Source organism: Chiloscyllium punctatum, chromosome 15 (assembly GCF_047496795.1).
Source record: "Chiloscyllium punctatum isolate Juve2018m chromosome 15, sChiPun1.3, whole genome shotgun sequence".
In the NCBI taxonomy this organism is placed as follows: domain Eukaryota; kingdom Metazoa; phylum Chordata; class Chondrichthyes; order Orectolobiformes; family Hemiscylliidae; genus Chiloscyllium; species Chiloscyllium punctatum.
The window spans coordinates 73,398,132-73,422,678 of NC_092753.1; the positions used below are offsets into that span (position 1 = coordinate 73,398,132).

The 24,547-nt window shown below is 41.4% G+C and overlaps 1 protein-coding gene across 6 annotated transcripts in view; it reads left to right on the forward strand.

The window, feature by feature from the left end:
* The window catches only part of htr1fa (5-hydroxytryptamine (serotonin) receptor 1Fa), a 148,651-nt gene that overhangs the window by 16,446 nt on the left and 107,658 nt on the right, over positions 1-24,547 (forward strand). For 3 of the 6 annotated variants that reach the window (XM_072585473.1, XM_072585472.1, XM_072585476.1), the window contains one exon: positions 4,492-4,657. The exons of 2 other annotated variants lie outside the window; for them this stretch is intronic. The gene's annotated coding sequence lies outside the window, so the exon portion shown is untranslated. Of the gene's footprint in view, positions 1-4,491; positions 4,658-12,314; positions 12,411-24,547 lie in introns of those variants that run through there. One more of the 6 variants, XR_011962558.1, reaches the window with a different exon arrangement.

Genomic DNA, 24,547 nt, shown 5'->3' on the forward strand with positions numbered 1-24,547 from the left:
TATGGACTATGGACTATGTTGGACAAAGTTAAAATCACACAACACCAGGTTGTAGTCCAACGGGTTTATTTGGAAGCACTAGCTTTCGAAGTACTGCTTCTTCATCAGGTGGTTGTCCTGATAAACCACCTGATGAAGGAGCGGTGCTCTGAAAGCTAGTGCTTCCAAATAAACCTGTTGGACTATTACATGGTGTTGTGTGAATTCTAAGCGATTAAAGACTTAACAGCAATCTAGGTTTGTTCAATGCATCTCATCAGTTGTATGACATTTAGTTATTTTATGAACATTTCTGTGTCCTATGATCCTGACCCACTAGCTATCTGATGAAGGAGCAGCACTCTGAAAGCTTGTACTTTCAAATAAACCTGTTGAACTATTACCTGATGTTGTGTGATTTTTAACTTTGTCCACTCTAGTCCAACACCGGCACCTCCACATTCTGACTGGTGAAAGCTTTGCCCTGAGGAATGAATCAGGGAATAGCGTTCAGATATTTTATTCAGTCAGGAATAGGTCCTTCGGCATTTGCTCACCATGCAAAGTTGATGCTGAGATTGGGCTCTGCAAAAGGCATCGGACAAGCCAGTTGCTATCTTGCTCAAATAATTTCATGCTGTATGTTGCACAAGCTCATGAACGGGCATAAAGCTACTATTTTCAGAACTGAGAACTGCCCAGTCTATGTCAAATTTGAGTAAGGCACCTCAAAAATCCAAGCAACAGGTGAAGCAAGCAGTTTCATACTGCAGCCATGAAGTAACAAAACAACAGGACGCTGCAATCAAAATAAAACAAGGCTTTTACCTATCAAATTAATAATGTGTTTTATGGTGTGATGCTAGGCCTTACATCCCAGAGGCTGGGAAATTGTATCAAGCAACATGCACCTTTGGTTGTTCACAATAAGCAGGGTCCTGATGTACCCAACCAGACCATACTGGCCAATCCCGAGACCAACATTAGATGTGATTTTGTGATTGTGCAACTTTACTAAATAACCTTGTGTGTATTAAGAATTACACTGACAACCAATTTAAGATTGTCAGTTGGGTTTGCAGTATACCACACTTGTCTGTACTGGAAGCTTCGTAGTGTTCTATCATGACGCTGCAAGCATTTTGCTGGTGCTTTTAGGTAGGGACTATAAGCTAAATCAACACGCACATGGGAACACAAATGAATACTCTAGTGGAATACCATGGTGTACAAAATACTAGGACAGGCAGATAACACCAGAACAGAGAATAATAAGTTAATCCATGAAGTCAGATTAAGGGCGAAGTTAAAACATTTTAAGCCAAGGTTACTGTGCATGAGTGTGAATGAGTGGGGAGTTGAAATGTTGTGGCTATAACAGAGATGTGTTTGAAAAAGGAGCAGAGCAGACTGTTAAATATTCCTGGATACAAGGTGTTCAGAAAAGAGAGATGAAAAGGGTGGTGCTACTTATTTAGGAGAGCATTGAAGTGCTGGAGAAAGAGAGTGTTCCAAGGGTTCGAGGACAGAAACCATTATAGTGTGAGCTCAAAAACAAAAAGAGCACAATTACATTATTTGGAATGCCTTTAGACCCCAACTAGTTGAATGAGCTTGCAAAGAAATTAGAGATGCGCAAACATAATAGAGTAGAATTTCCAACGGCAGCATGTGTCTAGCCCGTTAAGTAAAGTAGCACTGTTAGGCCTGTTCTTAGGACTGAGATGGGCCAAGAATGTCACATTTCAATGCAGGAAACAGTAGGGGGCAGTAGCCATTACATCAAAAGGTTTAAGATTATGGTGAGAAGAACAAAAAACATGTATGGTGAGAATAATTAATGGGGGAATAATTACAGAGAAACTGAAGCCAAAGGTTGTCCAGAAAAAAAAGTAGGTGAAAAAATGCTATCTTGGAAAAAGAGATGACTCAGGTACAGTTGTGGTTTATTCTGTTAAAAGAAAAATGTAGGGCAAACAATTCTAGAATGTCTTGGGGAGAAAGGTGTTAGAAACTAAGATGGCGATGAAAAAGGGTGCAGGCATCATGTAGAAAATACAATTGAGAACCAGCCTTTATACAGAAGACTCAGAAAGGAGGTGAGAAGCAAAGAGGAAAAAGACACTTTTACACACAGACAGTAGTTAGGGTCTGGAATGCAGTACCCGGAAGTATGCTGGAAATGAAATAAGTTCACAGATTCCAGTATCCTGTCCCCAAATCACCCTTTATTTACACCGATGCAGCTTCTTCAGAGCCAGCTACAGGAAGAAGGTTCAATCGAGGCACTCGAGGGCATTAGATGTTTAATATTATAGAGATAACATGCAAGGTATAAGGAACAGGCAGGAAAAGGCAGAACCATGCAGGGATGATGGACCAAATGCCTTCTTTCCATGCTGTTAACAATTGTGAATGTGATATTATGATGCAGAGGTTTGTTAATTGCAGAATAGAAAAAGAATAATGCAACTGTTTTAAATTAACAAAATAGGTTAACAACCATCTTTGGCACATTCCTCAGGACAATATCTTAACCAATCAGAGTTGACCTGCCTGGTTTAATTTTTAAAGAATTTATGGTTAACTGTCAATCATCATATAACTGACCACCTTGGTAGCAACTTTACCAATCAGAACCCACATATCAACACACAACACGCTATTCTCTTAACTATAAAAATGTTTTATTACTTTTACATCACTTTTCTGCAGATGTTCTGATAAGGGCAAGATAAAACGCCTCAAAAAAATATCTTTCTTTTTCAGAAATACTCAAATTCTGTCCTACTGAATACTTATTTTAAGAACGTTTCTGAAATTATTTACCTTTGTAAAATCTCTAACAATCACTTTCATTACATAACAACTTGTTAATTTTTTTTATTCACTCTTGGAATGTAGGCATTGCTAGCTGCACATTCCTAGTTGCCCTTGAGAAGGTGGTGGTGAGCTAATTTCTTGAATTTGTACAGTCTATTTGGTATGGGTAGAGCCACAATGCCGTTAGGGAGGGAATTCCAGGTTTGGATACAGCGACACTGAAGGAGCAGTAGTATACGTATAGGTCTAGATGCTGAGTGGCTTGGAGGGGAACTTTCACGAGGTGGTATTACCCATGTATCTACTGCCATTGTCCTTCTGAATTGTGATTCATGGGTTTGGAAGACACTGCTTAAGAGGGTTGGATGAATTTCTTTAGAATATCTTGTAGATGATCTATACATTCATGCTGCTGAGCATTGGCGGTGGAGGGACTGAATGTTTGTGGGTGTGGTTTCAACCAAGTGGGCTGCTTTTTCAGTGTTGTTGGAGCTGTACTTATCCAGGCAAGTGTTCTGTTTCACTTCTAACTGGTGCCTTGGGGAGCCAGGAGGTGAGTTATTCACTGTGGATTCCTAGCCTCCTATATGCTCTTGCAGCCACAGTATTTATGTAGCTCATCCAGTTCAGTTTCTGTACAATGGTCAACCCCAGGATACTGATAGTAGGAGATTCAGTGATGGTGATACCATTCAATATAATGGATGTTAGATTATCTGTTGTTGGAGTCGGTCATTGCCTAGCATTTGTAAGAAGTGTATGTTACTCGCCACATTTCAGTCCAGACCTGCATACTTTCCGGATCTTGTTGCAGTTTGACATGGACTGCTTCAGTGTCTGAGTCATGAATTGTGCTGAACATTGTGCAGTCTTCCACAAACACCCCCACTCCTGATTTGAATGTTAATTTCAGGGGTCATGATCACAGTTACCTAATATGGGCAGTCGATGATTTGTATGTAATTTTCTGATTGCTTATTGACTTTGGTAGGAAGCAGTAGTTTAGATATGAAACATTAACTAGTTAGATAAAGAAAGCATATAATCATGACAACAATCATGATATTCGCTGATATCAGGAGACAAATAGGTTGTCAGCACAGAATGTCTTAGTCTTGTTAAAGCTGTGGGGGAAGCATCTGCTCTCTAGCTGAGGTGTTAGGGAACTCTGCCCTTGGTCTTCCTTATCTTCTCCTAGTCCATCTGCAATATGCCAGGTGAAGAAGGCTAGATGAAATCTGCTCAATGAAGACTGGCCGTTGGGGTTTGTCCAATGAAAACTGCTGCTTACAAGGTCTGCTGCCTACAAGGTTAAAGAGTTGAAGAACTTTCCTCTGGGCCTGACCCTTCTTGTTATATTTCTAGGGGCAGGTTATTTTCTTTGTGTCAATCAACTGTCTGAACCCTTTTGGCCAGTGGCCATGGGACAGCTACTCATCTTATTGAATAACTGTTGTCTCCTTGCCTTCTTACACCTGAGGGTTAGTTTAGCATTCTTTTGGAGAACAATATGGGGTGCATTTAGTACCAAATAAATTGTTGATGCCAGTTCAAAGGGAATTGTGACTTCTGGATTTTTTTTGTATTCCTTCCTTTGTTTTCATAGTTAGAACTTTAGAAAATGAAGTACTGTTGTAATAGCTTTCAAATTAAATCTCATGTTACATAGTAAACACTATGAAAATTCAGTTTTTAAGGGACTGCTCTCTTTAACATTCATGATGGAGGGAATATCATTGATGAAGCAGTTGACAATAGCAAGACCAAGCACTCTACTGTGAGGAACTCCTGCGGAGATATCCAGAAGCTGAGAATGAGAAGCCTCCTACCACCTTGACAACTTCCTTGATTCCAGGTATGACTCCAACCAGTGAAGAGTTGCTGAATGTTATGGATTTTTCATGATCATCATTGAAAGTGCAGAATGTAGGAAATTCACTTCCTCGTATAGAGGGAATAGGAGTCAAAAAGGACAAACTGCAGTGTAACCGTCAGACAATAATGACAATTCAGTCCTTTGTACAAACATACAGCATGCTGCTTGCGTGATTTTGCTTATAAACCATGTACTGGGTAGATCAATAATTGGACAATTAAATGTAAACACAAATCAACCAAAGAAAATAAATTGTGAGGAGCAAGCCATTTTATGAAGTAAGGACCTTGGAATGCTTTAGAGTGAATTTATATTCTGGTGGTGTGAAAATTGTTTAATGCATTTCTTAAATCACAATAAAAGCAAAATTCAACTCCTTGGTAAAAAAGAAACTGTCAATTACAAGTCCAATAGTAAATGTTCATATAATAACTAGTTGTCAGAATACTAATTGATGCGGTGAAAGGAGATATCAACGTTGGCTTGGCAGTTGCTCTGTCATCTATGAATCACAAGATCATGGGTTCAAATTCCACTCCTGCATTTTGAACGTATAATCTAGAGTATCATTCCAATGCAGCATCAGGAGAAAATCACACCAGCTATCTTCTGGATAAGCCACAAAACGGGAGACTCTGGGTGGTATTTAGAAAACCCGAAGGACTGTTCAAAGAAGAGCTGGGAAGTTCTTCTTGAGCCATAGGAACAGAAGTGGGCCATTCAGCCCCTCAAATCTGTTCCACCATTCAATGAGATCATGGCTGATCTGTGACTTGTCTTCATATCTACCTTTTGCCCATCTCTTTTAATAACTTGACTTAACAAAAGTGTGCCTGCCTCAGATTTAAAATTAACAGCTGGTCCAGCATCCACTGCCATCTGTAGAAGACAGTTCCAAACATCTACCACCTTTTGTGTGGAGAAGTGCTTCCTAACATCCCTCCTAAATGGTCTGGCACTGATGCTTAGACTATGACACCTAGTTCTAGAATGCCCAACAGTAGAAATAGTTTATCTTTATCTACTTGGCTTTTCCGTTATCATCTAGAAGACTGCGACCAGTTGACTTCTTGATCTTCTAAATTCCAGAGAAAGCAGTCCTAATTTGTATAATCAATCTTCATAACTTAAATTCTGCAGTCAGCTATCGTTCTTGTAATCTGACATCATACTCCCTCCCAAGGACAATATATCTTTCAGAAGGTCTAGTGCCTGGATCTGCTCACAGTGCTCCAAGTGATGTCTAAGCAGGATTTTGTATAACTGCAGCATAACTTCTGCACCCTTGTACTCTGGTCCTCTAGAGAAAACCCTGCATTCCATTTGATTTCTTGATTATTTTCTGGACCTGTTTCTGACATTTTAAAGGTCTGTGAACCTGAACTCCTGAGTCTCTTTGGACATGCACATTATTTACCTTCATACCATGGAGAAAATGTGGTGATCTATTGGTCAAAAATGGATAACCTCACACTTGCTTACATTGAACTCCATCTGCCACAGTTTTGCCCATTCACCTTGTCTATCATTTTCTTTTTGTAATTTTATGTGACCACCTACAATTTTGTGTCACCAGCAAATCTCGATGTATGACTGCCAATGGCATTATCCAAGTTGTTAATAAATGCAGTGAGTAATTATGGCCCCTAACGCAGATCCTTCTGAGACACCATTGGTCACATCCTGCCAATTTGTGTACCTATCCATTATCCCTACTTTCTGTCGCCTGCCACTCAATTTCCCAGCCACGTCAGTAATTTGCCCTCAGCTCCTAACGTTTCCACTGTAGTTAAATCTCTTACATTGGACTTAATTAAAAGCTTTCTGAAATTCCATGTAAATAACATCCATTGACGTTCCCTGATCACTATCCTAGTCACTTCTCAAAAACATTTAGTGGGGCGTCAGGCATGACCTACCTGTCATGAATCCATGCTGACACTCCCTGATTTAATGAAAATTTTCCAAGTACGGTGGTGACCCCGGAATCTGAACGTCCTATTGTTCGAACAAATCAGAATCCGAACAATTATTTTGAGAAAATTTTGCCCTAAATTCCGAACACATTTTCAGAATCCGAACACCATGTACCATTCAGGTCACACATTGTTTGTTCAGTTCGTCCCCGGAAGCAGATGTGAAAGCATCTCTAGTGTGTCCATCACTAGTTTACCTCGTGTTTTTACCTTGATTTGTGCTGTTTTTTTTAATTGTCACCCTCGTGCCTTCACCATGGCACCCAAGAAGAGCAGTGAAGCCAATAAGAGTAAGAGGAAGTCTATGAGAACGACAATTGAGTTGAAGAAAGAACTTATCGCTAAGCATGAGAGAGTATGCTTGTGTCTGATCTCGCTGCCATATTTGAGATGCCGAAATCGACTGTGTGTACGGTTCTGAAAAATAAAGAAGTGATAAAAGCATCTGATGTGGCAAAAGGTGTTAAGACCCTGATCTCTAAGAGCTCGAAGTTTATAGAGGAGGTGGAAAAACTCCTCTTAGTGTGGATAAACGAAAAACAGTTGGTTGGTAATCCCATCTCTGAGGGCATAATTTGTGAGAAAGCCAGGTACGCTGACCTTAAAAAAGACGTGCCTGGAAGTAGTGCTGATAGTGATGAGTTTAAGGCTAGTAGGAGGTGGTTTGAAAACTTTAAGAAAAGAACTGGGATCCCCAGTGTTATTATGCATGGAGAGGCTGCTAGTTTGAAAGTGGATGCAGCGGCAAATTTTGTGAAGAAATTTAGTGAGTTTGTGAACACTGAGGGGTATGTGGCACAACAGGTGTTCAATTGTGATGAGACCGGCCTCTCCTGGAAAAAGATGCCAAGGAGGACCTATATAACTCAGGAAGAGAAGTCTTTACCAGGCTATAAGCCGATGAAAGACCGGCTTACTCTCTTGTTGTGTGGTAATGCTAGTGGAGACTGCAAGATAAAGCCTTTGCTTGTGTACCACTCAGAGAATCCACGTGTGTTCAAAAAGAACAATGTTATGAAGAGCAAGCTTAATGTGATGTGGAGGGCAAACATGAAAGCATGGGTTACCAGGCAGTTCTTCACTGAGTGGATTCATGAAGAGTTTGCCCCTTCTGTGAAGGCTTATCTTGAGGAAAATAATCTACCCCTGAAGGCTCTTCTTGTGATGGACAATGCTCCTGCTCATCCTCCAGGCTTGGAAGAAGATTTGGTGGGCGAATATAGCTTCATCAAGGTGATGTTCTTGCCCCCCCAATACCACTCCTCTCATCCAGCCCATGGACCAGCAAGTTATCTCAAATTACAAAAAACTGTACACCAAGGCTATTTTCCAGAGATGCTTTGAGAAACAAGACCAAACTGACCCTCAGAAAGTTTTGGAAAGATCATTATAATATCCTCCATTGCTTAAGAATCATAGACAAAGCATGGAGGGAAGTGTCTCTGGGGACAATGAACCCTGCCTGGAAGAAACTCTGGCCTGAATGTGTTGCAGGGAGAGACTTTGAAGGCTTCGAAGAACCGCCCGTTGTGCCTGTTATTGTGTCTCTGGGCAAGTCCATGGGCTTGGAGGTGAGTGGAGAGGATGTGGAGGAGTTAGTGGAGGATCACAAGAATGAACTCACCACAGAAAAACTTCAGCACCTCCACAAGATGCAGCAAGAAGAAGTGGCAGAGGAAATTGCTTCAGAGGAGGAAAAGGGAACTAGTGAGAACATTTCCAGTGCCGAAATTAAGGAACTGTGCTTCCTGTGGTCTAAAATACAGGCCATTGTTGAAAAGTGGCATCCGAACAAGGCAGTGGTCAACAGGAGCATAAACATGTTCAATGACAATGTGATTGACCACTTTAGAAAAATTCAGAAAAGTCGCCAACACCAGACAATTTTGGAAAGGTGGTTCTCGAAAGAAAGCCAGTCCAGTGAGCCCCAGCCCTCTGCAAGTGGTCTTAGTGTTACAACAATGAAGAGACAAAGACAGCAAACAGCAAAAGCACAGTTACCTGATGTTATTATGGAAGGTGACTCACCTTCCAAGCAGTAAACCCTCTCCCTCCATCCTCCTCTCCAGCTTCCACATGCACCATTAGCACTCCTCACTAAGGTAAATGTAGTTATTTTCATGTTAGTACATTTATTTCTTGTTTTTATTATTATTACTTGATATTAAGGTCACTTACTCATTTTTTTAACCTTAATCATCCGCATTTGCAGTTAAAACTGTCTTGAAAATGTTTTTTTCTTGGGTCCAGAAACGGATTAATTCACTTTCCATTATTTCTTATGGAGAAAATAGTTTCGGAATCCAAACTTTTCGCAATCCAAACAGCCTCCTAAAATGAATTAAATTCGGATTCCGAGGCACCACTTGTATCCAGTTACTCCATCCTTGGTTATAGACTCCAATAATGTGCCCACCATAAATGTTAGACTAACTGGTCTAGTCATAATTAGCATTCATCCTTCAGTTTCTACCATCGTCAGATTATCTAGTTGGGTTGCTCCTTGCTATTTACACTTAGTGGACTTTGATTGGTACTTTCAGTGGTGTTGTAGATCATTTTAAGGTGTATTTAGTTAATGACTTGGTTTTACTTTGGGCTTCTATGTGTGTAATTATAGGAGACTTGTGGCTGTAACACAACCCCTGACTTTATTGATGATGGGGAAGATCAATACAACCTCATTGTGTAAAGCACAGCTTTTTTATATAAATGTGCTTGTGGGATTTAAGTGTCCTTGGCAAGGTTTCCCTTGAGAAAGGGATTGTGAGCTGGATTCTTGAATAATTGCAGTCCTTGTACTGAAGGCACTCCTGCAAAATTACTAGGTTTGAATTTCCAATAATGATTAAGTGTCAGTTTTGAGGATAGCCAGTCATGACAGATAATGCAATTAAAATCTTGTCTAATTGCAACCATATAACCATTGTAAAAGCCCATTTAGTTCACCCATGCCCTTTAAATCCGATATCCTTACCTGGTCCATCTGCATGTGACTCCAGACCCACAGCAATGTGGTTGACTCTGTATTGCCCTCTGAAATGACGCGGCAAGTCACTTAATTCAGAGACAATTAAGGATGGGCAATTAAGGATGACCCAGCCAGTGGCACCAACATCCCATGAGTGAATTAAAAAAAATGAACATTTCCAGTTAGGATGGTCTGTGACCTGAACGGTAACTAGGAGATGATAATATTCCTTTGCCCTCTTGCACCTCTCATTGTTAGAAAGCACATAGCTAGAAATGTTCTGCCCTTATTTTTACCTATTCGACTCTGACGTGCTTGGAATCAATGTTAAGTATACCTAGAACCAAAATTTTGACCTCACTGTGCCCTAAAGGAATGAACGTTGGTTATTCAGCCCCTCAGACCTGTTTCATAGTGCCTGGTGGATCTATCCCACTGTTGGGACATGGCAAGAATTTGATATATTGACTGTTAAATATGATTTTGAGCATAACAGGCTGTGACTTTAATAGTCTAGGATGTTAGTGAGGTGGATTGACACCATTAGTGGAAACTGGATTAAAATTAGCTAAATCTATTTCAGCTAGGTTGTTACAGCATTAAATCTCTAATGAGATTTTAAACTCACTATTCGGGACTTGCTTCCAATCAGTCTTAATATCTCTCATAGTCCTCTGGGCATCCATTTGTTTGTTCTTAGCTAGTTCTTGTTTAAATATCCCCTGTAGCTTGCAGCACCTAAATCCGAACCTTTGTCACACAGCCATAGCTATTCTGATCATGCTGTACTTAGGTTGAATAGTTTCTCACTTGTCATGTTAGTTAGCTCCACTCCAGCAGTGAGATAGGGTAGAGTGTTGCAGTGGGGAAGATGGAGAAGAGTGTTGGCGTGATGACCCAGGCTTTGCTTGAACCTAGTTTGTGGTCATACTGGGTCTGTGGTGGTTACGCTGGTGCAGATGACACTTGCATGTCATCGTGAAGCAGCCAGTGAATGAGGTTGAATTTCTGTTGGCAGCTGAATTAGAGGAGTATGTTTCACAATCCCTTCTAGCTGACAGGGTGAAATGTCTTTGTGAGATAGAAGGCCATGTGGAACATTTTGCTGCATTCTCTGCACTTTTCTTGGATTTGTCATGCACTAAAAATCATGTCCGTTGCGCCTCTCAGCAGGTTGTGGTCACACTGAGACTCAGGAAGGAGATCCTCAGCCACCTCCTCCCAGTATTTGAGGAGGATTCTTGCAATGACCTTTCCCATGGTGGACAGTAGGGAAGCGCCTCTGTAATTTCCACAGTCAGATTCATCTCCTTTCCTGAAAGTGGTTACAATTATGGAGGTGAACTAAACAATTCATCCTCAACCCTGAGGGAATGCCAAATGGAAAGTGTTGTGTTCAGTGTTCTCATAAAGAAGCTATTTACTCCCTTCTTTTAAACACTGTTTCCATTCCTTGCACATAATTTAAGCACTGCAAAGTTCCGTGACTACCAGTGATGTTTTCATAATCCCAGCATCTCTGCTCTTGTTGCAAACAAACAGCAACTACTAATTACTTGTGCAGTAGAGAAATGGAATTTGTTCCTGAGGTCTTTAACAATGATGCCTCCTGTGACCTTGTGCTTCTTCAACACAAACCACAGCGATAAATAATAGCTGAGTAACCTTCACATTTGACACATGCGGTATCTTTTTCTATTCCAATGGGTCATACAGAATAATGTAGAAATTTGATGGTAATTAATATAAGCTTAGATGATAGAGATCTTCAAGAAATAGAATATGCATAGATAGATACATAGATAATGGAACAATGTTATTATATGGTGCATAGTTGGATTTTCTTTATTTTTTTTCAAAAGTAAAGTACCAACCTTAAAAGCTGGATAGCTAAGAGAAACAGCGGTGGATGAAATATAACAGTTACGAGAAGTTCCTACTGTTTAGAAAACATAAGAAATGGCATTTCGATTCAAACTGTGAGTAATTCCAAGTTGGTCAGGTCCATGTAAGCAGCTAACGAATTCAAACTTACCATTTCTAAAGGCTATTTCAAATTTTAATGAATAACAGGCATTAACCTAGACAGAACAAAGAGAAGATGCACTTTAAATTCAAATAGGCTGCTTTCAGGAACAGTGCAAGGCCAACAGAACAAACCCTAAAGTACATTTCAAGCTAAAAAATAGAATAGGAACATTTAGTACCATGTGGAAAGCATAGAAGGATGAGTATCAAATCCCTCAGCATGAATTGGAAAGACATGGATTTATTTTCCAAGTTCAAACTCTTTAAATAAAGGATAATAAACTAAGCAGTTGTAGAACCAGTTGAGCATTCTATGAAGATACTTATAGTAGTTGCTAATGAGGGTTACACAGTCAATTCCTCACTCATATCTGAAGAGGCCAAGAAATATCCAGTTAACTTTAGAAGTTATTACTTAGAATTGATTTCCTGGAGGCAAAGACCATAGTATCAATGGGTAATTTATAAGCAGATGCTATAACAAGGGCAACAAATATGACTTTGTTTTGAGACTGAACTATCTCAGAAGTGAATAGAGTTGGCAATTGCATCATGCTTCTCAAAGCATTCCAAAAAGACCTCTTAGAAAATTCAACTTGAAAATATATTGCTGTTCCTTCACTGTTGCTGGGTCAAAATTCTGGAATTTTCTCCATAACAGCATTGTGGGTCTACCTACAGCAATGGATTGCAGTGGTAGAACTGGCAGTTCACTACCACCTTCTCAAAGACAACTATGGATGGCAACAAATACTGGCCGAGTCAGCGACACCCACATACTACAGCTGAATAAAAAAAGACAAAGAAAGCTCACATCGGTGATTCACTGCTTGAAGTTGGCAGAAAGTATGGAGCCGCTGCAGTTGGACAATAGCACCTGCAACCACCAGGTGCGACAAACAGTATTTATGTTGCAGCCAGCTCAAGAAAAGCAAGCAAATGTTGTCTCAATTGCAGTCTGTCCCACTTAGTGAAAAGCTGTCCAGCATTTGTCAGGAATGTGGTATAAAAGGCCAGCACGTCAACCTATGCAAAAAAAACAAGGATGAAGCCAGAGAGAAAAGCAGGACACAACCGAATAGAAGATAGACACAAACACAAAAAATGTTGCAGAAACTCAGCAAGTCTGACAGCAAGTTTGGAGAGAGAAACAAAGATAATATTTCAAGTCTGGCATGACTCTCCTTCGGTTCTTTTGAAGACAGGCACAGCAGCTTGACAACAGCAGTAAGGAGTACATCAGGGACCCTTGTAAATGTAAACTGATATGTTAAATTCACTGGAAGACAGACCCAAGTTGAGATGGAATCGACATTTCGGGTGTAAACTCTTCAGGAATTTCTGATGAATAGCTTATGCCCCGAAATGTCGATTCTCCTGCTCCTCAAATGCTTCCTGACCTGCGATTCTTTTCCAGCACCACAGTCTTCGACTCTGATCTTCAGCATCTACGCTCCTCAATTTCTGTGAGTTAAGATGCATCATGGAACAGAGGATGAACAATTGTTCATGTTGTGAATGTAACACATTATGTGAAGTCAACCAACTGGAGGTTTTTTTTCCCATCGTCAACCTCATTTGTCAAAAGAAACTGGTAAACATATACTCAAGACCAAAGTTGACAAGGGAGCTAGTGCAAATATTTTATCATCCAAATTCTGAAGAATTATTGGAACTCAATGGTACAACTGACAACTGCAAATTGCTAAATGAACTGCATTCAATGGGTTGTCATTCCTTTATATTGATACTATAACAATCAGAGTGGAAGTTACTAATACTTTACCTGGTAGACATGAATGGACCAGCAGTGGCAGAACTACAGCCTGATCTGGAAATATAGGTACCAGGAGGACCACACAACATCTGGTAAAAGTACTGCTTATGCCTTCAACATCTCTCACCAAACTTGGTAGCAAAATGCTTACCTCAAATGTGCTGAGCAGATTGCTAAATCCAAATAAGGATGCAGACATTTCACTGAATCTACAAATTGACAGCTTGGACAAATAGGTGGAAGATATGCTCAAAATTGATACTTTCCATTTTGGCCAACCAGTTTCAATCAGAAATAGTTAACAACTCACTTCTTAAGGCACTATATTGAAGGATGACCTGACATGATATACGAACTCAGTATCTCTATTGGCATTATCTGCCAGGACATATTAATGCAACTCCACCCAGGACAGCTTAGCATATATTGGTTGAGATGACCAGTATGTGATAAGATATACTGGCCATGGACTAATAGAAAATTTGCTGATGTGTATGAGGCATGCCAGAGCGATCAGCTACAAAAATGTGCAGAACCTCCATACCCACTTGAGATTCCAGAAATCATTTGGTTTAAAATTTCCATTGATCTATTTACTTTTGATGGGGCAAATTCATTTAGTCACTGATTATTTCTCCAAATTTCTTATTGTCAGGCAGGTAAGGAACACTTCAGCCCATCTGTGGTAGACAAATTGAGGGTCTTTTGAAATCATTTCTGACAATGAGTTCAGCATATGGAAAAGAATGAACGAAAGAACACACTGTGATGATAAGATTATGATGGAACAGCAGGGCAACGAACAACACATTAATAAGACAACAGCAAAGACCATACTTCCAGAAGGTTCCACCATAAGAAGGTCTCAAAATGAGCTCAAGCCACTGAAATGATAAGATGGATTCTTACACTTGTAAATATTACAACTCTCCGTTTAGAATCACATTTGCTTTCACCAACTATTTTATTTTAATTATAGCATATGAATGCCATCTTTGGTTTAAAAAAGGAATGGTATGCTATTACCCTTGGCATAATGCCCCTTTAAAAGTTCAAGATGTAAATGAACCAAATACCTGGATGTTATCAAATGACCACAGGCCACAGGTTCTCTACTGCCATAGCACTTGAGGTACTGGCTGTGTCTAGACATTACATTGTACAAATGTGTTAGTTTAGCAGTAAATGAACTCCCAGATAACTTCAAGTAAATAGAATCCATGTACTTTGCTTTGTGTTACATTTAGATAACACACTCTCCTCAGCCAATGAAAATGACACCAGCCTGCCCAGTATTCCCTCAAAGATAGATTACTAATCATGGCAGCATTCTTCAGAATCTCCTTTGTTGCCTTTCTAAAATCATCACCTCCCTGTATCAGCATGAGCAGAATTACGTGAAGTGTTCTTGTAATGACATAAAATAAGACAGACCCATTTACTTGAGCAGATAGCAGTGAATGTAAACCTAATGCATTGGTCAAGGGCTTAAAATGCATTGAGAAGTATTTATTTCACTCAAAGCATGGTAAGAATTTGGAACACACTGTCTGAAAGCTCAGTAGAAGCAGAAACTCTTTGTATGTAAAAAAAAAACAAATCTGATGATATACTTGAAGTGCTATAACCGTGAGACCTTGGACCAAGAGCTGAAAGGTGGGAATGAATTTTGTAGGTCACCTTCGGCCACCATGAACAAGATTGACAAACTGTTTATTTCTATGCAATAAATTCCTTTGTGTCTCTTTGTAATTGTAACTCGTTCTTAAATTCTTGTGTAGGGCTTTGTTGGAGGCAGTGGAACTTAGATTTACAACTCAACATAATCAATGCACCTGACTGTTTAATTCATTTCAATGGAGAATCTCAGACAAGTGTCAGATATACCTTTCACTTCATAGTTATTTTATTTAAGTCATTGTCTAACAGGTAGACATCTGGTCTCTGAGCCCCATGCTTCCAACTTATGTAAATAATCAAGCCTCCAGTACAGTATTTATGCAGTGCTGCATTTTCAGAATAGCTGTCTTGCAGGTGAGGTATTAAGTTGAGGCCATTTCTATCTTCTTAAGTACTTTCAAACACTGCACAAAGAAGAGCAAGAGAGTTCTCTCTGGTATTCAAGCCAATCTTTATCCTTTAAATGATATCATGATATCAATGTTTTCGTTTTGTCAAGAGAGCAATTAGCCACAAAGCTTGGGGCAATCCCACTTCAGTCATGCTGGCTGGGGACACTCCACCTGCATTCTGCTTCCAGGGAACCAGTCCATTGAAAAGAACCAGTCTCAAAGAGCTAGTGATCAGTCAGATCATTTAGGAGTACACACAGCACGAACCAGCAATGGCTAATGTCTTTGGAAGGAAACAAGCAAACGTGCTTCAGGGTTGCCAGAGCCAAAGGCATGTTAGAATTGGGGATGGGATGGGTGTGTGTGAGTGTATTGGTGAGGGCCATGGTGAGTGATGGGGGGGTGGGGGGTGGGGGGTGGGGAGCGGTTGGGTTTGATGCTACCGGAAGGCCATTGTGCTGAGGCGGGATCCTCGTGGATCCCCCAATAAATGCGGAAAAGAGGGTGCCAAGGTTCACCTTACAGTCTCCCTCTAATGTGAATCAATAAAATGTCACCAGAAGCTTGAAAAGTTTCTTAATTCGCCTCTCAAGCAGTGCCATTGGCATCTGGGTGGGAATGGTGCCCACCATACTCCCTGCTGTTAAACAAGTTCCATGATAACAGGAAGATGATGAGCACTCCAACCATTGCCTTCATTTGGCATTTTTGCACCCCGCCCAGAATATCCCTGGAGACCTGGTGAAATCGAGGTCACTTATGGGTGCATGTGAGCTGCTTCTTTCTGTGATACAGCAGTAATTACACTTCAAAAGAAAGTAATTAGTTGTAAACGGCGTTGAGACGCAATGAGGTCTTGAAAAGGGCTATATCAAGCAAGTTCTCTTTTTTATAATCTTCTACTTCTTGAACTCTCAGGTTCATAGGCATGGCAAAGTTAATCCTGTTGTGGTGGTATTCTTCAAGAAGAGTGGCTGGGAAGATCCATTTATTTTCAAAGCAGGTCCTAATCCTGCTGGCCACAATAAATCCAGCAGCTTTACTGCTTCAGGATGAGTTGTAGAACATGCCAGCAATTGGGAGAGGGAACGGGATAGGCGCGTGGTTAGTTGTGGGCGGCACGGTGGCACAGTGGTTAGCACTGCTGCCTCACAGCGCCAGAGACCAGGGTTCAATTCCCACCTCAGGCGACTGACTGTGTGGAGTTTGCATGTTCTCCCCATGTTTGCGTGGGTTTCCTCCGGGTGCTCCGGTTTCCTCCCACAGTCCAAAGATGTGCAGGTCAGGTGAATTGGCCATGCTAAATTGCCCATAGTGTTAGGTAAGGGGTAAATGTAGGGGTATGGGTGGGTTGCGCTTCGGCGGGTCGGTGTGGACTTGTTGGGCCGAAGGGCCTGTTTCCACACTGTAAGTAATCTAATCTAATCTACATGTTTTGAGCTTTTCCAAAGTGTGCTACAGAGGAAGAGAACAATTTCAAACCTAGCTGAAGAACTAATTAGCCTGAGGCACAGAGACTGGATTAGATTAGATTCCCTACAGTATGGAAACAGGCCCTTCAGCCCAACAAGTCCACACCAACCCTCTGAAGAGTAACCCACCCAGACTTATTCCCCTATCCTATATTTACTCCTAACACAATGGGCAATTTAACATGGCCAACCCACCTAACTTGTACACCTTTGGACTGTGGGAGGAAACCGGAGTACCCAGAGGAAACCCACACAGACATGGGGAGAATGTGCAGACTCCACACAGACAGTCGCTCGAAGCTGGAATCAAACCTGGGTCCCTGGTGTTGTGAGGCAGCAGTGCTAACCACTGAGCCACATGCTCCGGTTTCCTCCTACGATCCAAAGATGAGCTGGCCAGGTGAATTGGCCATGCTAAATTGCCCATAGTGATAGATGCATTAGTCAGGGATAAATGTAGGGGAATGGATCTGGGTGGATTACTCCTCAGAGGGTTGGTGTGGACTTGTTGGGCTGAAGGGCCTGTTTCTATATTGCAGGGAATATAATCTAAAAAGCAGAACCTCAAAGGTAGTAACCTCTGCTTTATTACAGGGCGACTGCATTAATGATTCCTGATGAAGGGCTCCTGCCCGAAACGTCGATTTTCTTGCTCCTCGGATGCTGACTGACCTGCTGTGCTTTTTCAGCACCACTCTAATATCGACAAGTAAATCAATGGCTGAGGAGATGTGCAATGTTCAAGGATTCAGATGTTTGGGTCATTGGAATCTCTTTTGGGGCAGAAGAGACCTGTTCAAAAGGAGTGGATTTCACTTGAACTGGAAAGGGACCAATATCCTGGCGGGGAGATTTGCTAATTCTATTTCGGCAGCTTTTAAACTAATAGAGAAGGTCACTGCGGTGTTCCTAGGTAGCAGTTAAAATCGAAAGACAGATGAGGATGGCTCTGAATCAGAAAAGTGTAATTTATTTAGAAAAGCAGACACCAGCAAGTCAGAGAATGAGATAACCTAAAGAATTGTGCTCTGAATAAAAACTGACAAACTGTTAAAGGCTTGGATGCTGAGGAATTTGTTAAATTTGTCCAAGAATATTTTCTATATCAGTATGTAAATGTACTTATGAGAGAAAGAGCAAAACTTAACCTTCTCTTGGGAAGTAAGGCAGGACAAGTGACTGAAGTATTTGTAGGTGAACACTTTGGCACTCATCATCATAACTCTCTTAGTTTTAAAATAGTTATGGAAAAGGATTAGTCTTCCATAAAAGTTAAAATCCTTAATTGGACTAAGACAAATTTTAATGCTATGGGATAAAAACTTTCAAAAGTTGATAGGAGTAGACCTTTCACAGCTAAAGGGATGACTGACAAATGGGAGGCTTTCAGAAGTGTGATAATGAGAATTCAGACACATTATATTCCTCTTGAGAATGAAAGATAAGGCTAGTAAGAGTAGGGAATAACAAATGGAAGATATTAAGATTCTAGAATAAGAAAGAATCATTTATTAGATATAAAACAACTGGGATCAAATTAATCTCTTCAAGAATTTAAGGAAGTAAGGGCATTCTTAAGGGGAAATCAAGAGGGCAAAGAGGGGATATGAGACAGCCTTGGCAGATAAAGTTAAGGATAATCAAAAGAGATTCTATATGTACATTAAGGGTAAAAGAGCATCTAGTGAGAGAAAAGGCCCCTTAAAGATCAATGAGGTCATCTCAGTGTTGAATCTCAGGAGATGAGAGAGATGCTAAATAAATATTTCACATCACATTTTACTGTGGAGAAAGAAATGGAGACTAGAGAACTTGGGCAAATAAATATTGATGTTTTGAAAATCAGTTCACATTACAGAAGAAGATGTCTTAGAAAACAGAAAGGTGGGAAGTTAGGGAAGAAATGTGGTTCTCCGAGCAGAAATATTTATATCATCTGATGTGTTGGAGGACTGTACAGTGGCTAATGCTGTGCCTTTATTTAAGAAAGGTTGAAAGGAGAAGCCTAGGAACTATAGATCGGTGAGCCTGACATCGGTGGTGGATAAATTATTGAAAGGGATTCTGAAAGATAGGATTTCCATGCACTTGAGGGACAAGGACTCATTAGGGGTAGTCAGCATGGTTTTGTGAGAGGGAAATCATATCCCATAAACTTGATTGAATGTTCTGAGGAAGTAACGAAAATGATTGTTGAGGACAGAATGGTAGATGTTTTTACATGAACTTTAATAAAGCCTTTGACAAGATTCAACATGATAGACTAATTAGTAAAGTTTAATCACATGGGATTCAGGGTGAGCTCACCGGTTGGATACAAAATTGATTTGATGTTAGGAGACAGAGAGTGGTGGTAGAGGGCCGTTTTTTAGACTGGAGGCCTGTGACCAGCAGTGTTCCATACAGTTAATATTGGGTCCACTTTTGTTTGTCATTTATATAACTGATTTATGGTGCTGGAAAAGCACAGCAGGTCAGGCAGCATCCAAGGAGCAGGACGGTCGATGTTTTGGGCATAAGGCCTGCAACAGGAATGTGGAGGGGTAAGGGGGCTGAGAGATAAATACGGGAATGGGGATGGCACTAGGAGGAAGGTAGGTGGGAAGGCAATGGGTGGATGCAGGTGGGAGGTAATTGTGATAGTCAGTGGGGAGGGTAGAGCAGATAGGCAGGAAGGAAGATGGGAAGTAGGACCGTTCAATAGAGTGGTGCTAAGTTGGAGGGTTGTATCTGGGATGAGGTGGAGGGAAGGAAAATTTGGAAACTGATAAGTTCAATGTTGATGCTGTGTGGTTGGAGAGTTCAGAGATGGAAGATGAGGTGTTCTTCCTCCAGTTGGCAGGTGGATTTGATTTGGCAGTGGAGGCAGGCCAGGACTTGCATGACATTGGGGGAGTGGGAAGGGGAGTTGAAAGTGGGGGTTGGTGCGTGTGGACCAGAGATGTTTCCTGAACTGCTTTATGAGTTGGCGTTCTGTCGCCCCGATGTCGAGGAGACCACATTAAGATCACTATAAGGACCAGTTCTGCACCCTCAACAACTTCTCCTTCAAATCCTACCACTTCCATCAAACCAGAGGGGTAGCTGTAGATACCCGCATGGGCCCCAGCTATGCCTACCTCTGTGGAACAGTCCCCCTTCCAGAGTTAACCAGCACCATCCCCCACCTTTTCCTCTGCTATACTGATGACTCAGTACCACCTCATGCTCCCATGAGAAGGTTGAACAGTTCATCAACTTCAGCAGTACCTTCTACCCTGACCTCATGTTCACATGGACCATACTGAGTACAGGAGTTGGAGGTCATGTTGCGGCTGTACAGGATATTGGTTAGGCTACTGTTGGAATATTGCATGCAATTCTGGTCTCCTTCCTAATGGAAAGATGGTGTGAAATTTGAAAGGGAACAGAAAAGATTTACAAGGATGTTGCCAGGATTAGAGGATTTGAGCTACAGGGAGAGGCTAAACAGGCTGGAATTATTTTCCCTGGAGCGTCGGAGGCTGAGGGGTGACCTTATAGAGGTTTACAAAATTATGAGGGGCATGGATAGGGTAAATAGACCCTGGGGTCGGGTCGTCCAGAACTAGAGGGCATAGGTTTAAGGTGAGAGGGGAAAGATATAAAAGAGACCTAATGGGCAACTTTTTCACACAGAGGGTGGTATGTGTATGGAATGAGCTGCCAGAGGAAGTGGTGGAGGCTGGTACAGTTGCAACATTTAAGAGGCATTTGGAAGGGTATATGAATAGGAAGTGTTTGGAGGGATATGGGCTGGGTGCTGGCAGGTGGGACTAGATTGGGTTGGGATATCTGGTCAATATGGACGGGTTGGACTGAAGGGTCTGTTTCCATGCTGTACATCTCTATGACTCTATGACTCTATCTCAGACACCTCCCTCTCCTTCCTGGACCTCTCCTCTCAGTCTCCAGAGAGTGACTCAACACTGACATCTATTTCAAACCCACTGACTCCCACAGCTACTACTTGATTAAACTTCCCCCACCCCATCTCCTGTAAAAACATGATTCCTTACTCCTAATTCCCCTGCCTCCGCTGTATCTGCTCACAGGAGGAACAATTCAACTCCAGGATATCCCAGATGGCCTCCTACTTCAAGGACCGCAATTTCCCCTCTCACATGATTAACAATGCTCTCCAGCACATCTCCTCCACTTTCCATACACCACCCCTTGAACACCACCCCTGCAACTGCAACAAGAATAGGACCACAACCCCCCCCCCCCCCCCACCCTCCACCACCACCCCAGCCCTCACCTTCCACTCCCAAATCTCTGCACCGAATGTAAAATCTGCGCCCACACCTTCCCCCTCACCTCAGTCAAAGGCCCTATAGGAGAATTTCAAATCTAATGGAGATTTTCCTGCACACCTACCTACCTTATCTACCACATCCATAGCTCTCGATGTGGTCTCCTCTACATCAGAGGGACAGAACATCAACTCGCAGAGCAGTTCAGGGAACATCTCTGCTCTGCATGCACCAACCAACACCACCAAGTTGTGACCAACCATTTCAACTCCCCCTCACACTCCCCAAACATCATGCAAGTCCTGGCCTGCCTCCACTGCCAAATCAAATCCACCCACCAACTGGAGGAAGAATGCCTCATCCTCCACCTTGCGACCCTACAATCACACAGCATCAACATTGACTTCACCAGTTTCCAAACCTCCCCTCCCCCCACCTCATCCCACATCTAACCCTCCAACTCGGCACCACCCTTTTGACCTGTCCTACCTTTCCATCTTCCTTCCCAACTATCTGCTCCACCCTCCCCACTGACCTATCATAATTACCCCCACTTGCATCCACCTATTGCCATCCCAACTACCTTCCCCTCAGTCCCACCTCCCCCCCCAAATCCCTCTCAGCCCCCTTCCCCCTTCGCATTCCTGCTGACGGGCTTATGCCCAAAACATCAACACTCCTGCTCCTCGGATGCTGCCTGACCTGCTGTGCTTTTCCAGCACCACACGTTTGACTCTGGCTCTCCAGCATCTGCAGTCCTCAGTTTCTCCATATAAATGATTCGGATGAGAATGTGGAGGATAGGTTAGTAACTCTGTAGATGGCACTAAAATTGGTGGTTTATTGGACAATGAGGAAGGTTATCTAAGATTACAAAGAGATCTTTTTGATCAATTGCTTTAATGGGCTGAGGAATGGCAGATGGAGTTTAATTTGGATAAATGCAAGGTGCTGCATTTTGGTAAAACAAAAAAGAGCAGAACTTATAGAGTTAATCTTAGGGCCCTGGACAGTGTTGTAGAACATAGAGACCTAAGGGTTGAGGTACCTAATTCTTTGAAATTTGCATCAAAGGTAAACAGGATGGTCAAGAAATCGGTCAGCACACTTGCCTTCACTACTCAGACCTTTGAGTATTGGACTCAGATGTCATGTTAAGGTTGTACAGGATGTTGGTGAGCCCTCTTTTGGAGTACTGTGTGCAGTTGTAGTCACCCTGTAATAGGAAGAATACTATTAAACTGGAGAGGGTTCAGAAGTGATTTACCAGGATGTTGCCAGGAATGGAGGGTTTGAGATATAAAAATAGGCTGGATAGGCTGGGACTTTTTCACTGGAACATAAAAGATCGAAAGGTGACCTTATACAGGTTTATAAAATCATGAGGGGCATAGGTAAAGTGCACAGCAAAGGTCTTTTCCTGAGGGTGGGAGTGTTCAAAACTGAGGGGCCATACTCTTAAGGTGAGAGGAGAAAGTTTTAAAAAGGTCACGAGAGGCGAGTTTTTCAGATAGAGCGATTTGTATATGGAATGAGCTGCCAGAGAAAATGGTTGATGAAGGTACAGTTACAACATTTAAAAGACATTTGGATAAGTGCACGAATTGGAAAGGTTTGGAGGAATGAGGGCTAAACGCAGGCAAAGAGGACTAGTTTAGTTTAGTTTATGGTCGGCATGAGCTAGTTGGACCGAAGGGTCTGCTTCCAGTCAGTATGACTCTATGAATCTATAAATGTCTTCTCAGGGCATAGATAAATTTCAATATCTTGCAGCTTTAACATTCACATCTCGCAAACTTAAAATGCAAAATCCATTGAAACAATTTCTAATATCCTGCCATTTAAAAATGTTGCAAGGGACAAAATGTACGTAAATATTGGGTGGAATGATTTAATGCACTGGTCATTCATGCCTGGGTGTTGTTTGAATATAACTCAAACTGTTGAAATGAAATACATTTTTCTCTGTCAATTTTAAGCTCCCTTGCACAGTATAAATTCAAACCTTTCAGTCACTACACGACAGAAACCCACAGACAGTTTCCAATTCAACACTGGTAGGCTGTTTGCCACTAATTTTCAGTATCTCAAGAGGTGACAGTGATGGCTGATGTGGCATGTGGAGATGTCACACTTTTCAAAAGAGGTTTCGTTTCTGGAGTTGAGAACTTAAATTCATTGCTGGAGGAGCAGAGAAGAATTAATGTGTTTTTTTTAAAGACATTTTCAGAAAGGACGAAAATATCGCATGCGAAAAGTCATCTAAAACAAAGTCAGAAAATGCTGGAAATGGCATACAATAGACTCATTGGCATCGATAGACAGAAAATTCACATTATATTTTTCACAGATGCTTCACCACAGAACTATAAATTGGAAGAGAGCTAACTTGGTTTGTAACTTGGGTGTTAACAAAGGGTGATGGGTGAACAGTAGATGAAAGTCAAGTCAGGCATTGTGACTTCTATCAAAACGTACAGATAATGGATTTAATAGCTTGGGAAGAGATTTCCAGGACTTTTTCACCTCATTCCAGCTTTTTTTAAAAACTGTTCACAGGCTATTAAACCCATTAACTGTGTCTTTGTGATAATAATGAGTACACCTGACTCTTGACTTTCACCTGTTGTTCCTTTTTCTCTGTTATTTTGTTTTGCCCTGGAAAGGCTGATTATCTGCATGAAGAAAGGCTGTGCTGCTGAACTATTAACCATTCTTTGATCAGAAGCTCAGAGACTACATTAATGTGTTTCTGTGCATACTGCAAGCATTTTAATCTCTGAAAACTGAAGGTTTAGGTTGGATTAAGTGGAACATTTTGAAGTCTGATTCTCTCCAATGCTCCTGTGCAATTTTGATTGTGTAGGAATGGGATGGTAGGCAATTAACCCATATCGAAGAGATGGATTGCCATTTAACTATTCATATCAGTCTGTACGTTTCATATATTGCTGTCATTTGCACAGTGGTAATGTCTCTATTTACAATCCAGGAGCCTTGATTTAAGTCCTCCTGTGCCCAAAGTGAGTAATAACATCTCCAAACAGGTTGATTATTAATTATCTGTAGCTATTGTTTTAAATTTTACCCTGAGTAGCTGTATTTTCTGGGCCTAGGGAAGCTGAGTGGATAAAGGGAAGCAAGGACTACTGGATCTAGGAGGTAAGTGTCTTTCCAATTGCTGGAGCCAGCTTACCTGTTTCACCAATTACCCACCATCACCAAACATGACTATCCTACCATACCTTCTGATCTGCCTGCCAACCTCTGATTCCCCACTCTATTCTAGCCACTGATCT